Source organism: Anas platyrhynchos, chromosome 2 (genome assembly GCF_047663525.1).
Source record: "Anas platyrhynchos isolate ZD024472 breed Pekin duck chromosome 2, IASCAAS_PekinDuck_T2T, whole genome shotgun sequence".
In the NCBI taxonomy this organism is placed as follows: Eukaryota; Metazoa; Chordata; class Aves; order Anseriformes; family Anatidae; genus Anas; species Anas platyrhynchos.
In genome coordinates this window covers 155,449,461-155,462,539 of record NC_092588.1, presented here as the reverse complement: position 1 = coordinate 155,462,539, position 13,079 = coordinate 155,449,461, and the positions used below count along the sequence as shown (strand labels likewise).

At 36.4% G+C, this 13,079-nt stretch overlaps 1 protein-coding gene across 1 annotated transcript in view; it reads right to left on the bottom strand.

Annotated features, from left to right (window-relative positions):
* Positions 1-1,950: 1,950 nt before the first annotated feature.
* MINDY4 (MINDY lysine 48 deubiquitinase 4) overlaps positions 1,951-13,079 on the bottom strand; it is a 100,754-nt gene continuing 89,625 nt past the window's right edge. The window contains exons 18-20 of the transcript XR_011807123.1: positions 11,441-11,630; positions 6,214-6,326; positions 1,951-5,368 (exon numbers count right to left, since the gene is read on the bottom strand). The gene's annotated coding sequence lies outside the window, so the exon portion shown is untranslated. The remainder of the gene's footprint in view (positions 5,369-6,213; positions 6,327-11,440; positions 11,631-13,079) is intronic.

The following is a 13,079-nucleotide window of genomic DNA, read 5'->3' as shown; positions in this document are numbered from 1 at the left end:
GTTTCTCAAACCAAGCAGGAGTGAAACATTAAGATATCGTCATTGCTGCAAGGTCTAAGCATCAGAATCCTTTTGGTTTCTGAGTTTATTCACATGTTTAGTTATTTTGTAGCCATGATTCACTTTCTTTTCTTTTTCATTATTCTTTAGTTTCAGGCACTTATATATTTATTTATTAATACATATCACTTCCTCATATTTGATTGATATTATGAATTGTTAAAGCTATTTAAAACAAAAAATCTATAGAAAGGAAGGGATTTTTAAAAAATAGCAGAAAGTACTATCCTGGCTGTGTATGTATATGCTTCACTTCTGTTATTTATTCACTTTGGTAAAATAGATTCATTTGAAAAAATATGCACCAGTACAATTTTGACAGATGCCATCTGTGTTTTTGTTTGCTTGCTTTTGAAGATTTTTTAATGTATTTTTTTTTATTTTTTGCAAATGAAATTATGAATGCTTTAAAAATGTAAATGAAAATGATGCCTATGAAAAAGTAAGATGAAAAAATAATTTGAAATACCCACATTCTGTGCCATTGCCCTCTTCTGGATGAAACAGCAAACCTGTCACTGCTTTTGTATATTTTTTTACTTCCCAATAATTGTTGTGGGGGGACAGAAAACATATCTGTTGTTGTGGGGGGACAGAAAACATATATATTTCCTTCATGAGCTGTAAATTTCAGGTGTCACAGTAATAAGCACTCACTCACAAACAGTCCACACATATATTACAGCCTTTAAAAATGTCTCATTCCTATTTCTTGCTTTCTGTAAGTGGCAAATGCCAGCATTGTAGTGTTGGTGTCTAATGTACAGAGAAAAAAAAATCTCTCAGCAAAATAATTACCGTGTGCTGATATTTGTGCTACTACAGCTTCTTCAGCTTGAGTGCTGGCTTAATTGAAGCCTCGAGGCTCCTCATGTATATATTTGCTGTGACATTAGATGTGTCACATTCACATTTCACAACATGGCTTTAGAGCTCAGTTTCAACTTATTTGTTGCAAACAGGGATTTGTGAATGTAAGGAAGCTGTTTAGGAGAGGGTTTAAACAATCAAAATTTCCCAGCCAGCATTAAAGATCTACATGACTGCAGCATTAGAAAGGTGAGGTTTGGGATTCCTAAAATCCCATGCTTGCTTTACGTACAGTGGAAAATAGGGAAAAAATAGAATGGGAGAAAAGTTTACCTTCCAAGCTGCCCACATATCACTACCGATAAACATGTCTGTCCTCCCTGTTCATGGGGGCATAGCCCTTTCCCTCTGTCCCAAAGGAAAAAATGTCAGAAGGTTATTTAAACCCAGCAAAAATCCCATGAAAGAGGCTGCCATAATTTGTAATCCTCCACCTCGTGCAAAACATGCGGTCCATCCACGTGTTCCACTGTACAGCAAAAAAAAAAAGGATAATAAATATGCCAAGAAAGGTTCTTGACTGTATTTTTTTACTTTCTGTTTCACACAATAAAATAAAAAATAATAATATATTATAAATATAAATATAAATATAAATATAAATATAAATATAAATATAAATATAAATATAAATATAAATATAAATATAAATATAAATATAAATATAAATATATAAATATAAATATATTGTAAATTATAAATATGTTATAAAAAATAATAATAAAAAATCTGTAGGTGGCTTGAACATCCTATATGCTTTCTTTTCCTCATCAAAGAATGGCTTGTCTGTCACATCCCTCCTGAAATGTCTTTCCTGGGACAGGCTGGGATAGGTATTTTTGGAAGCAACAGCGCTCCCAAGTATTGCTGGTTAGCTGGCCTGGGCAGCACGTGAGTATAGATAGATCAGACTGCTTGGATGCATGGCAAGCCTGCATCTACAAGCAAACCTGAGCTTCCATGGATGTATTACAACCGAGCCTTTGCCAGTGGGTGTCACTAAAAATTAGCTGTAAGAGATTTTATTTTTTTTTCCCTAAAGGTGGCGGGGGGGGCAAGAAAATCTGAATATTAAAAAAAGCATTTTAGGACTTATTTTTGACCCCAAGCCTTGTTTTGAATCCTTCCTATGGTCAAACAATGGCAATGAGATCAGAGCCAGGCATCTAGTGCCCTCTAATTACTTATCTGGACTGACGCTTGCAGTGAATAGCTGGTAGGAGGCCCAGATTGGATGGGAAATGATTTCGTTGAAGTATCCTGCATGGATTCCCCGGTGGTGGTGGCATGTTTCTTTATGGGCTTCCTACGCTGCTCTCCCTCACGCAGTGGGGGAACGCCCGCCAGGTGACTCACCGAGGTTCTGCCCCATGTTTACTGCAACAGCCTTCTCCACTGGGACTTAGTTGCTGCGTGGATCCTGACTTTCCCAAGAGCAACTCAAAGGGCTAATTTTAAATTAACAAAAGCTTTGGAAGGCAAAGAGAGGGGAAGGGGGAGGGGGTTTTCTTGCAGGAGGAAAGAGATGGCAGAAATAGACTCCTTCCTTTTTCCTTTCTCTTGTCCAAGATAAGGAAACATCACAAGCTAAAGGCAATTTAAAAACAACTTAAAAGGCTGATAAATTTAGTTACAATATTCCACTGGCTGGACAATCGAGATATAGAGCAAGTCTTTAGTCACAATTTTTTTAGGAAAAACTACCAGTGGTCATGGCAAAGGGGCAAAACCAACGAAAAACTTCATATTACATAATACCACAGGACCAGGTCATAAAAAAAAAGTGGTCCAGTAGTTTGCTGAAATTATCATTATAGAATGAAAAGTTGTACCCAGGCCTTAAGATGTCTCTCATACCCTAAAAATACAAGGCTGGAAAATTTCACTGGGTGAAATTTTTTCACAGGTGTTCCTGTTACTTTCCAGTTCATGGTCCAAGTTTCTAACTAATTGGTATATCCTAAAATGTGTGAGCCCTGAAGACTGGTCCTGTAGATGATGAGATTTGCCTCTTGAGCATATGAAGACAAAAGCAGACTTTCAATGTGTCCCATGGAAAGCTGAAAGCCAACCGATCCACTCATTTGAAAGGGAAGCTAAATTCAGATACCTCAACATAACTCGGTTGTAGATATCCTTCTATAGTAGGGCTGGAACATAATGAGCATAAATATTTAATCTTCAGAAAGACTAAAAGGAGATGTCCTATACCATCTCAAAGACTTCATATTCCATTGCAACCAAGACACAAACTTTCAAATCCCTAAAAGGGTGAAGAAATTCATAATTAAACAGATAAAACTGAACATGATTTATGAATATTTATGGAGATTTATGGGACTCATACAGCCTGGTGATCCTTCTGTCAAAACCTGTAGCTCTGAAGCAGAGAAATGCCATCAGGAAATGGCGTGAATGACTACTCAGTACTAGTAAAGGTTTTTGATGAAACTAAACCTAATATAGCCACACTAAATATTTAGATATTTAAATCCCGCTCATTTTATGTTTCTTGTCCACTGTCATTTTGCTACTCTTATTGACAGTTTTCTCAGTAGGCTTTGGGTTGTATAGGGTTTGAGCCAATTTCTCAAGTCTGACAGGCCAACAAAGACATTCTATCCCTTTTTGTGGTGAACACGAACCAAAACAGGTCAGCACTAACTTGGGGATATCTGTATAATGCTCCATTGCACTAAGTAAACATGTCTTTAATCTCTCTGTACCATCTGGAAAATAATATTTCTTTTATTTTTCCCTTTTGATTTTTTTTTTTCTGCAGAGATTACAAGTATTAAAAGGCAAGTCCCTTCTCTTATTACACAAGGATAGAACAACACAAGTATAGCAAACAGGCCAGAAACTGTTCCTTGGCCCTGAAGGCAAGTGATGTGATTCATCTCATGTCCATAAGGTTAAAATCTTTCTTCCATGTTAAAAAAGCAAGACCTCACCCACATTGCCTATGGGGAACAGTCTCTGATCTGTTATATTATTTGAATCATTTCTGATAGTTGTCTGGAAAAGAGCAAAATGATACGGGGCAAAGCTGTTCCAAGGAGCATGGTAACACTGCATCACTATGGAATGTCGTAGGTCCAGCCATGGTCTTCTTTAATTTAGTAGATATACCCAATTTACGTGTACAAGTGCCCAAGACAAAGTACAACAAGGTTTAAAAGGGACCATAGACATTATCATAAAAAGAAATGAAAACAGATTTTTCCAATTCACTTTTTGATTTTGCTTCTATTCATTCAAATCACTAGTCATGAACATCTCCCTGAAGGACAATACAGACCCAGAGGCAGCACACAGTCTCTACACAACCATTCTTGCAGCAGACAGTCTTGTGCACACCCAACCATTCTCTGCTGGTTTTCTAGCTTTGGAAAATCAGCACAATATCTTACACCAGTGCTTGAGAGGAAAATGTCATTAAAGAACATGACTCTCTTGACAGAGCAACGGAGGTCTGTATTGCTTGGATTGATTATGGTGTATTCAGTTGTCATCTCTGAAACATGTGACTGAAAGCAACAGCACTCACATAATCCTTCCCAAGGGTAGTGAGAAGGAACTACTGGTGTAACATGGCAAAAAAAGATTTCCAAATCTTGATTCTAATTTCCTAATTTTTTAGAAGAAATTGCTCATCTGCAGCTAATCATGTTTTTGCCTTTTTTAGTCTCCAAGAACAATATTTTTTAAGGTGCTCTTAATGAGCTGAACAGCCTCATAAAAGCTCACAAGAGACGGAGAGATTGTCAAAGACAAATCACTTTCTTTGATTAAGCCTCACAAGACCTTGGTACATTCTTAACTGAAAAGAACACAACAAAGATTGATCTTCCTCCCACTTAAATCAGTTGGACTTTTTCTCTAAGGTGGGATCAGATCCAGAACAGATTAATTAGAAATGTGTTTTGATAAAATGCTGTTATGTAGTATGAGGCGTGTAACCAGAAAAGGAGGAAACAGGAGATAAGTTAGGAAAACAGGAGAGACATAGCTGGTGGTGACTTCCAAAGGGAGAAGGGCCAGGAAAAGCTGAGGTAGTAGGTTTCTAAATGGAGGGCTCAGCAAGAAATACATGTAAGAAGGGAGATCCACACAACCTCACCCTCACCTCTCACGGGGGCTTAGACCTTTCTGGCTTGTGGCACACAGTGCCACAACCGCACCTACATTCTCAATAGCTTTGCCAATAGATAAAGGCATTTATTCATAATGAAGTATTTCATGCGCCTTGGCAGAAAACCACATAGTTGCTGAACAGTTGGGAAAAAGTTTTGTCAGAGAGTCTGTCTGAAGACTTGCCTGTAACACCACTTGATAGCTCTCTGTTAGTCTATATCTCAGATCTCAAATATAGTCAACCTTTCCTCCAGCAGACAATCTTGTGCACTCCCAGTAATTCTCTGTTGGCTTTTCAGCTCTGGAAAATCAGCAAAAGAACAAACAGACTTACAATTTGTTCTGCTTTTGCTATTTTGTTGTCTTAAATTATATTTCTAATATTCCTAAAGGAGCTCTCTACCCCAAGCCCAGATGAAATTCTGAAAGTTCTTAATGCAGTCCTTTTACAGCAGATTCTTGCAGGTAATGTGGTTCTGATAGCAGCAAACTTCATAAACTGCTTTGTCAGAACTCATAACACAAAGCCTTCTGCACTTCCAGGTGCAACCTTTGGGTTGTCTGCCAAAACATTTCTCACTTTCATTCTCTTCCTATTTCTGGAACTCAAATATTGTAGAGCGTAGATTTTGAATCACTTTAAGCCAAAACTGAAACTTCATTAAAGCCTTGTTCACATGTTATAGATTCAGATAGAGAAAAATATACCTTCCTTTCTGCTCTTTTTGAAAATAAATTGCTTTTGAACAAATGAAAACCCACTTAAATTTTCATCTGTACATTTTCTGGTGAAGGAAAAATTGACAAACTTGAAATAACGTCTTCTTACATGTTTTCTTTCTTTGATACAACAGAGATTTGGCTAGGACAGAACATCAATCTGCCAGAATTATGCGGAAGGCGTAGGATTCGTGGTATTTCAGACCCAGTCAACACAATTAAGCAAGCTTTGTTCTATTTTGAATTCACAGAACATGTCCATCACCTTAGAAGTAACTTCCAGAAAGTTTTGTTTTGTTTTAGTTTGTTTTGTTCTTAAACCATGCTAGTTCCAGGCTGATTTCCAGAACATTTAATTTTCAAATCCAAACAAAAACTTCTAAGGAATTATCTGAGCTGAAACTCTAGGTTCTTAACAAGACTTACCTGTTAAGAAGAGAGATGTTCCTTGCATACATAGCTCTGTTTAACTTCAGGTGTTGCTGTAAGACATTCTTCTGTCACTGAAAGATTAATATTTTCAGTAGAATCTGACATCTCTGTGAAAGAAATAGAGTTGTAAATTTCAATAACTGTGTCCAAGTTTGTTAAGCAAATGAGAAATAATCTACCAAGCCTTCTTATGTTTAAGCAGTGTTGATCTATGCCAATATATTAAAACAAACAAACAAACAAACAAAAAAACCTCAATGTCTACATTAATATATACATATATTACTCTTTGTTTTTATTAGTTTGTAAATTAATTGAAACCATATCTAACTCAGCCTTTTTTAAATATGTAATATCCCCAAAGCAAATTACATCTTCATTCTTAAGGGTCATAACTCAAAATTCCATCACTTTGGTGTACAGCCAGGATTTTTGGAAGTTAAATTAAAATAATAATAATAATAAATATAAAAATAATAAAAAAGAAAACCAAGCAAGCTTCATGTGAGTTCTCAACAGATGAAAACAATTTTAATAAAGCTAAATTTCAGTCTGGGACCTAAACTTCAGCCTGGGACCTGAATGTCCAATTATTTTTATTTCATTTCCAATTTGTTTTGGAGCCCATAAGGGATAAGAATGATTTGTGCCAGATACTAAAATGTACAGTTTAGACTGTGGTTGCTGAGTACTACTTATTCTACAATATCAGCAGAAAGATACAGAGAAGAAATAATTACAAAGCATCTTCTGGGCTTGCTGTTCTCTCAGTTTCCAAATTCATTTATTTATATATTTATTTATTTATATATTTATTTATAATTATATAATTTTTGAAAATTAGGTCACTTTGATGTATATGTTTGAGCCCAGATTTTTAATTTTTTTTTTTTCCCCTTCTGATGATTTAATTATGGCAAGAGCTCTTCTCTGGCATTTATCATGCACCAGAAAGATGTTTCCCCTTACAGTTTACAACAGAATATCTACAATTTAACCTAGAATCACAGAATATCCCGACTGTGGAAGAACCCACCAGGATCATCACGTCCAACTCCTGTGTCCCGGACCACCGAAAAAGCAGACCCTATGTCTGAGAGCACTGTCCAAACACTTCCTGAACTCTGTCAGGTTTACTATTTTCCAGAAATAATATTAGGAAAGTGGGAGACAGGATGTCTTGGGGATTCTAGTGTTAAAGCAAACTGTGTGACACATTTCTGTTTTCTTCTCAGTTCTTATTCTTACAGAATAAGCCAAGAGAGTGATTAACTACAGCAGATACAAACTAATGATTCTATTTGCTCCTTGGCATGCGAAGGCTCCAGGATTATCCACTCCACACAGTTTCCCTAAAAGGAGAGAAGGATAGTAGGCAATGCACTCTATAAATTGCTTCTCAGGGAATTTTAAGTGAGCGTTCACACAGTAATGATTCTCTTCGGCCTCCTTGTGCAGGGAAAGGCCCCATTTGCTCTGGCTCAAACTAATTTTTCACCACATTTGTCTTAGTAGGAGCGCTGCTTTTTTCACATCCCCATTTTCTGTTGAATCAGTGATTTGGTTGTTTCAGTTCCAAGTTTTCTTAATGTTTTCCTTTTTTTTTTTTTTTTTTTTTTTTTCCCTATGAACATTTGGTGAAGAGTCTTTTATTTATGCTCAGGCTCCATGTCTTGACTCATTATTTTCACAAAATACACCTGGCTGATGACTTTGCATCTTTCCTTCTTTGGTAAAAACTGCCTGGATGTAACAATTTATTCTCAGTTGCAAAAGTTTTCACTCTAATTAACTGACACAATGATTGTCTTGGTGTAGCTTATTCTTTAATCAATTGGACATAGTTTTTGACATCAAATGAATAGAATTTTTGTGTTTAAATCAAAGCTCTGTTTTGTCTAGAAACCTGTAACTGCTTATCCAGCTACTCCATCTGTCCATACAATCATTTGAGTGGGGAAATGGATGTCATTGATCATGATCTTCATTTTAGCACTGACACTGCACCATGACTATGAAAGCAAATGGAGCTGAACCAGGCTAGCCCAACGGATTAAGTAACCACACAGAGACTTTTGACTTGAGTTACCTTACACAATATTTTATTTATATTTTATCTATATTTGATTTATTCTGTGCTTTGGGAGCTACTGAATTTGCCATATATGGCAAAACTTTTTTTTTCTTTTTCTTTTTCTTTTTCTTTTTTTTTTTTCTTGAGTTCATTGAATTATTCATTTTTGAAACCAAATCATATTGATGGCAAAGGGAATATAAGTTCACCCTTTTGATGGGATACCGAACTTTAAAAATTGAGTTATTTTCCTTCATTCATTTTCACATTATTTTTTTTTCCCTCAAGAAAACATATGGGTAAATCATCTTTATTAAGTGGGTCATTAGAAATACATGTGACTATAAGGTTTTTCTATTAATTACTGTACAAGGCTTATGTCAATATTGACTGGAGGTGTTTAAGATAAAATGATATTGATTATTATATTTAAAAGCAGGTCTGTAGTTCTCTCATACAAATTTTCTCATACAAATGTTCAGTTTCTAATTTTGCAATATCCACTCAAATTCACATAGTAATTTCTTTTGATTTTGCAAAGAAATCCTTAGTGCTAAAGTATGAAGATGCTAGTTCTGTTCTCCATTCTGTTAAGAAACAGGGATGGAAAAATATAACTTATTCAATAAAGATTTTCCTAACTATCCTTAGGAGTATCAGGGCAGAAATAAACATACACAACAATTGGATGGTGGTACCCTGTATGTCCTTGATTTCAAGTCATCTTCTTTAGTCTTTGAATTTCCCTTAACTTTATTCTAATCATATGATTTGCTGTTTTATTTAAATATCTATAATTAAATATATATTGCATCATATTTTTCTTTTAGTTTCAAATATTGAGGTGCAGGCAGGAAGATTTAATTATTCACTTTCAGTTTTTCTCATTTATTTTTTACACATAGCAGTATTTAACTAAATATTCTACATGGATGCAACTCTGCTTATGCTATAACATTTACTGAAAGTTACTGACCAAACCCAATCAAAGTATACTTCATTTGTTTGTTTCAAAAGGGGTTCTGAATCAGTACTGTGGAACTGTGTAAAAAATTCTGAGATCTACTCATTTTCTCACTATCAGGAGATGCTCCAGTGTTTTAAGCAAATGAAGTTCAGTCAAAGCTGTTCTTTTTGTAACTTACAGTGATCAGGGATTGTTAGAAGAGTTTATCCTCCCTGAGCCCCTTGGGTATAGAGGGCTCGATGAACAAAATGATTGATTTTGTGTGCTATGACTCTTAGCACAACTGCTTGTTTTTATCTACTTATGTTTTCATATTCAAACTTATGTCTATGTATGTCTTCATTTAATTTCAGACTCCTTTTCTCTTGCCTTCTTCCCTAAGCTCAATAAACTGTGACTTTTCACCAAATATTAATAAATTAATAACAAATTTTGGTGTCATGTACAGCACAGATGCATTCAGAATACATACACAACCTGAAGTGGGGATGCCACAGGCTGTTATTTTGGGGGTAAACCAGCCATTTCATACTTTTGCTTTGGAGAATGTTAGGAGCATTCATGGCTCTCACTCCTAATTTAGAACAGGGCAACTACAGCAAGGCTTAGTTTATTTGTTATAGTAGCAATCAATTTGGCACATTCTGGCACTGTCACTGAAAGCAGAAGAAAGTCACCAGAGGCCGTTTCCTACACACTGCACTGGAATCGCTCAAAAATCTCATCTGGAAAACAGCCGTTGAGGCCTGAGATCCTAAAGGGCTTCTCTTGCGTAAATGACACTGATCATGATGCTGGAAAAAGTAGTTAAACTCTCTTGGAAGCCAGAAAATAAACTTTGTTTTTGTAGTTTTATATATATATATATATACATATATGTATATATACACATATTGCTGAATCTTCTGCCTAGAGGGTCTAATGTCTAATTTCAGGGTTGAGATCTACTCGTCATCATCTGGATATTAAGATGTTAGACTCCTGTGTCTGAGGTAGTCATGTTCAGCACAATTAATGATCACTGGAGAGAAGGACACTTTTAGAAATGGATCTGTGGATCTGTGTTTTCCTAAAGTAGCTCTTAAAGCCAGGTCAGGAGGAAGAATCTGTTCATCTATCCATAAATGAAATGTAGTTTATAGACTGAATGACATGTTTAGATGTAACATTTCACGCTTAAATTGAAAAGTGATGGTTTCCACCTCAGGAGGACAATATCATTTAGTGAAATTATATTATTCAGCATAAAGGGTGCTCCAGATCAGACCATCATTTCACACACCTGCCTACACTTACACCTCAAGATAATCACGTCTTTCCTGAGGGCATGAAAAAGCAAAGCTCTTTCCCTCATTTTGCTCCATTTTTTATGCGAAGGAAAATGGACTAATGCTGCAGTAAAATAAATGTATTTGTACTTAGCCTGAAGAGACACTTGTTTTAAAACATAATGTAATGAGTTGTGTTCTTTGGGCATGTCAAATGAGTATCGAGGAGAGTCTAAACTACACAGCAAACCTGGTGCAGCAAGCTAGCAGTGATTACAAGAAACATAATAGCCTTTTTTTTTTTTTTTGGCATGCAAAGTGTTCAAATCTTCTGGAGGACTATCCCTTTCCCTACCTAAACATGTTGCTTTGTTTCACCAGTTGGTTTCTCTTTTCACACTTAAAAATATGATTTGCAGACGTACATAGCCAAACAACTGGTCATGAGTATAAGAACCTTCCTAGGAAATCATAATCAGGATGGCTTTTTCCTTCAAAAAAAAAGTATTTTCAAAATCCATAGAAATAAACTGGAAAGCACAAACCACAGATGAAAATAAAGGTCATAAGCTGGTAAACAGAAAGTGAGCATGTCTAAGCCGAAACTATTTCTGAAATTGAAGAACAGAAGACAGCAGACATGCATATACAACAAGAACATGGGCAGTGTTCACTTTGGGTTTTGATCATCAAGTAAAATTATCCATGATATAAAGACAATTCGGTGGGGCTTTGGCTAACCACATACTGATCGTTCTCCTTGGGTAGCTCCAGGAGTCAGGTTGCTCCTTTGGCACTAATTACGTAATTGGGTTTCCTCCACCTGGGTTTTGCTTGACTTCTTGAGGAGCTTTTGTGGTTATGGTGATTAGCTTTTTATTGTGTACACTAACAGATGATGACAACACTTACCTGCTGCCCAGTTTATTGCTCTTTCAGCATGACACCAGCCTGATTTTCCCACCTTCTCATCTGAGGACATCATTCCCTTCTGTTTCCCATTGCGCAGACTTCATTAAGTTCCCAAGTGCAACGAGTACGTCTCATTATACTCTTCCTTCCAGCCAGCCAATATCAATCAGCAGCTTCCACTCATATGTGTCTGTGAAGGTTTTGAGATCCTATAAAACTCTTCCTGAAATAAAACTGCTGTCAATTTATTATTGTATGCTTTTCCCTTTGGCTTTGTACCCCCAATTAAAACACTACTCTTTCCTCTGGGTTTCCTTCTCATTCACTCTAAGTCAAAGACATGTGATGGACAGCCTTCAATGGCCCCATTCATGTTCCTACTCACAGCTCCTTTCCCTGGAAGGCACACCAAACCAGCTGGTGAAATATCTTTTCCACAGCATTGTGAGATACCAGGGCAAGAATGGAGAGAACAGTGAAAAAGAGAAAAACTTTTGCTTTAAGTAGCTATGGTAGATATTGCATATTGGTTTCACAGCAAAGAAGAAATCATTTTTTAGCAGGGTCCATGCAAAATATTTTCCCTTTCCCAAATCTACTAACAAACATGAGAGTACATATCTCTTCCCTGTGGACTCATTCCAGCAGCCACAGAGACTACACAACCATTCTTCTGCCCCTGACAATCAGAGGCACAGGCAAATGAAAGATTCATCTCCCACAGCGTAACATAAAATTTAGCAAAACCCCACCACACCTTCCCCAAAGCTAATACTCTGAAGACCCTAACGAGAATAATTTGTTCAGTCTCTGTGTTACCAGCCATTCTAGGGCATAATTTTTCCATTTCCATGGCTGGAGATGGAGCTTGTGGGGAGTAATTAGATACTTTGCTGGATAGTTTAAACTCGATGCTTTATTAGAGCAGAAACTATGCTCTGAAGGTGTGGAAATGATAAAACTCAACTAAGTTAGAGGATTTACGCAGTCTGAAGACCTGGCCCTGTGTTTTACCTTGGCCTTTCCAGCATGCTCATTTAATTTAACCCAAGGCCGTGAATTAAAATAAAAAACAACAATTCATGCCTGGTTACATTTGTGCTTGTAACCTACGCCTGTCCGATCAGGAGTTGGACAGGACAAAGCACAATGCACTTCCTTGCTTTTATTGCTCTCATTCACTTCATGTCATGCCAAAGAAGGTTGATTTAGGAAGTTCGAGTAATTAACTGCTGATGTTTTTGACTGCTGTTCCCAAGAGACTTACAATGACTTGTAATGGTTGTTCTGTAGGAAACTCTTTCTGGAACGATTGTAGATAACACATATTCTCTGCATGGCTTTTCTTTTATTTGATTATATTTTTAAGCAAGAAACATAATTTTTCCTTTAAGCAAACGTCACCTGTTCCATCCATCCTTGAAAACTGATAAATCTCTCTTCTGTTCTCAAACCATACTGACATTTTGCTGTCAGAGTCCACAAAAGAAAGAGGGTTCCTAATTCACTGTTACACATTAGACATAGGATATGTAAATTGGACAAAACAAACAAGGAGTAAAAAAGTATGCTGTCTCTATATTTTAAGTTACAGAGACCCCTTCATGGCTTTTAGAGGTTGAGAAAATTCAAAGGATGA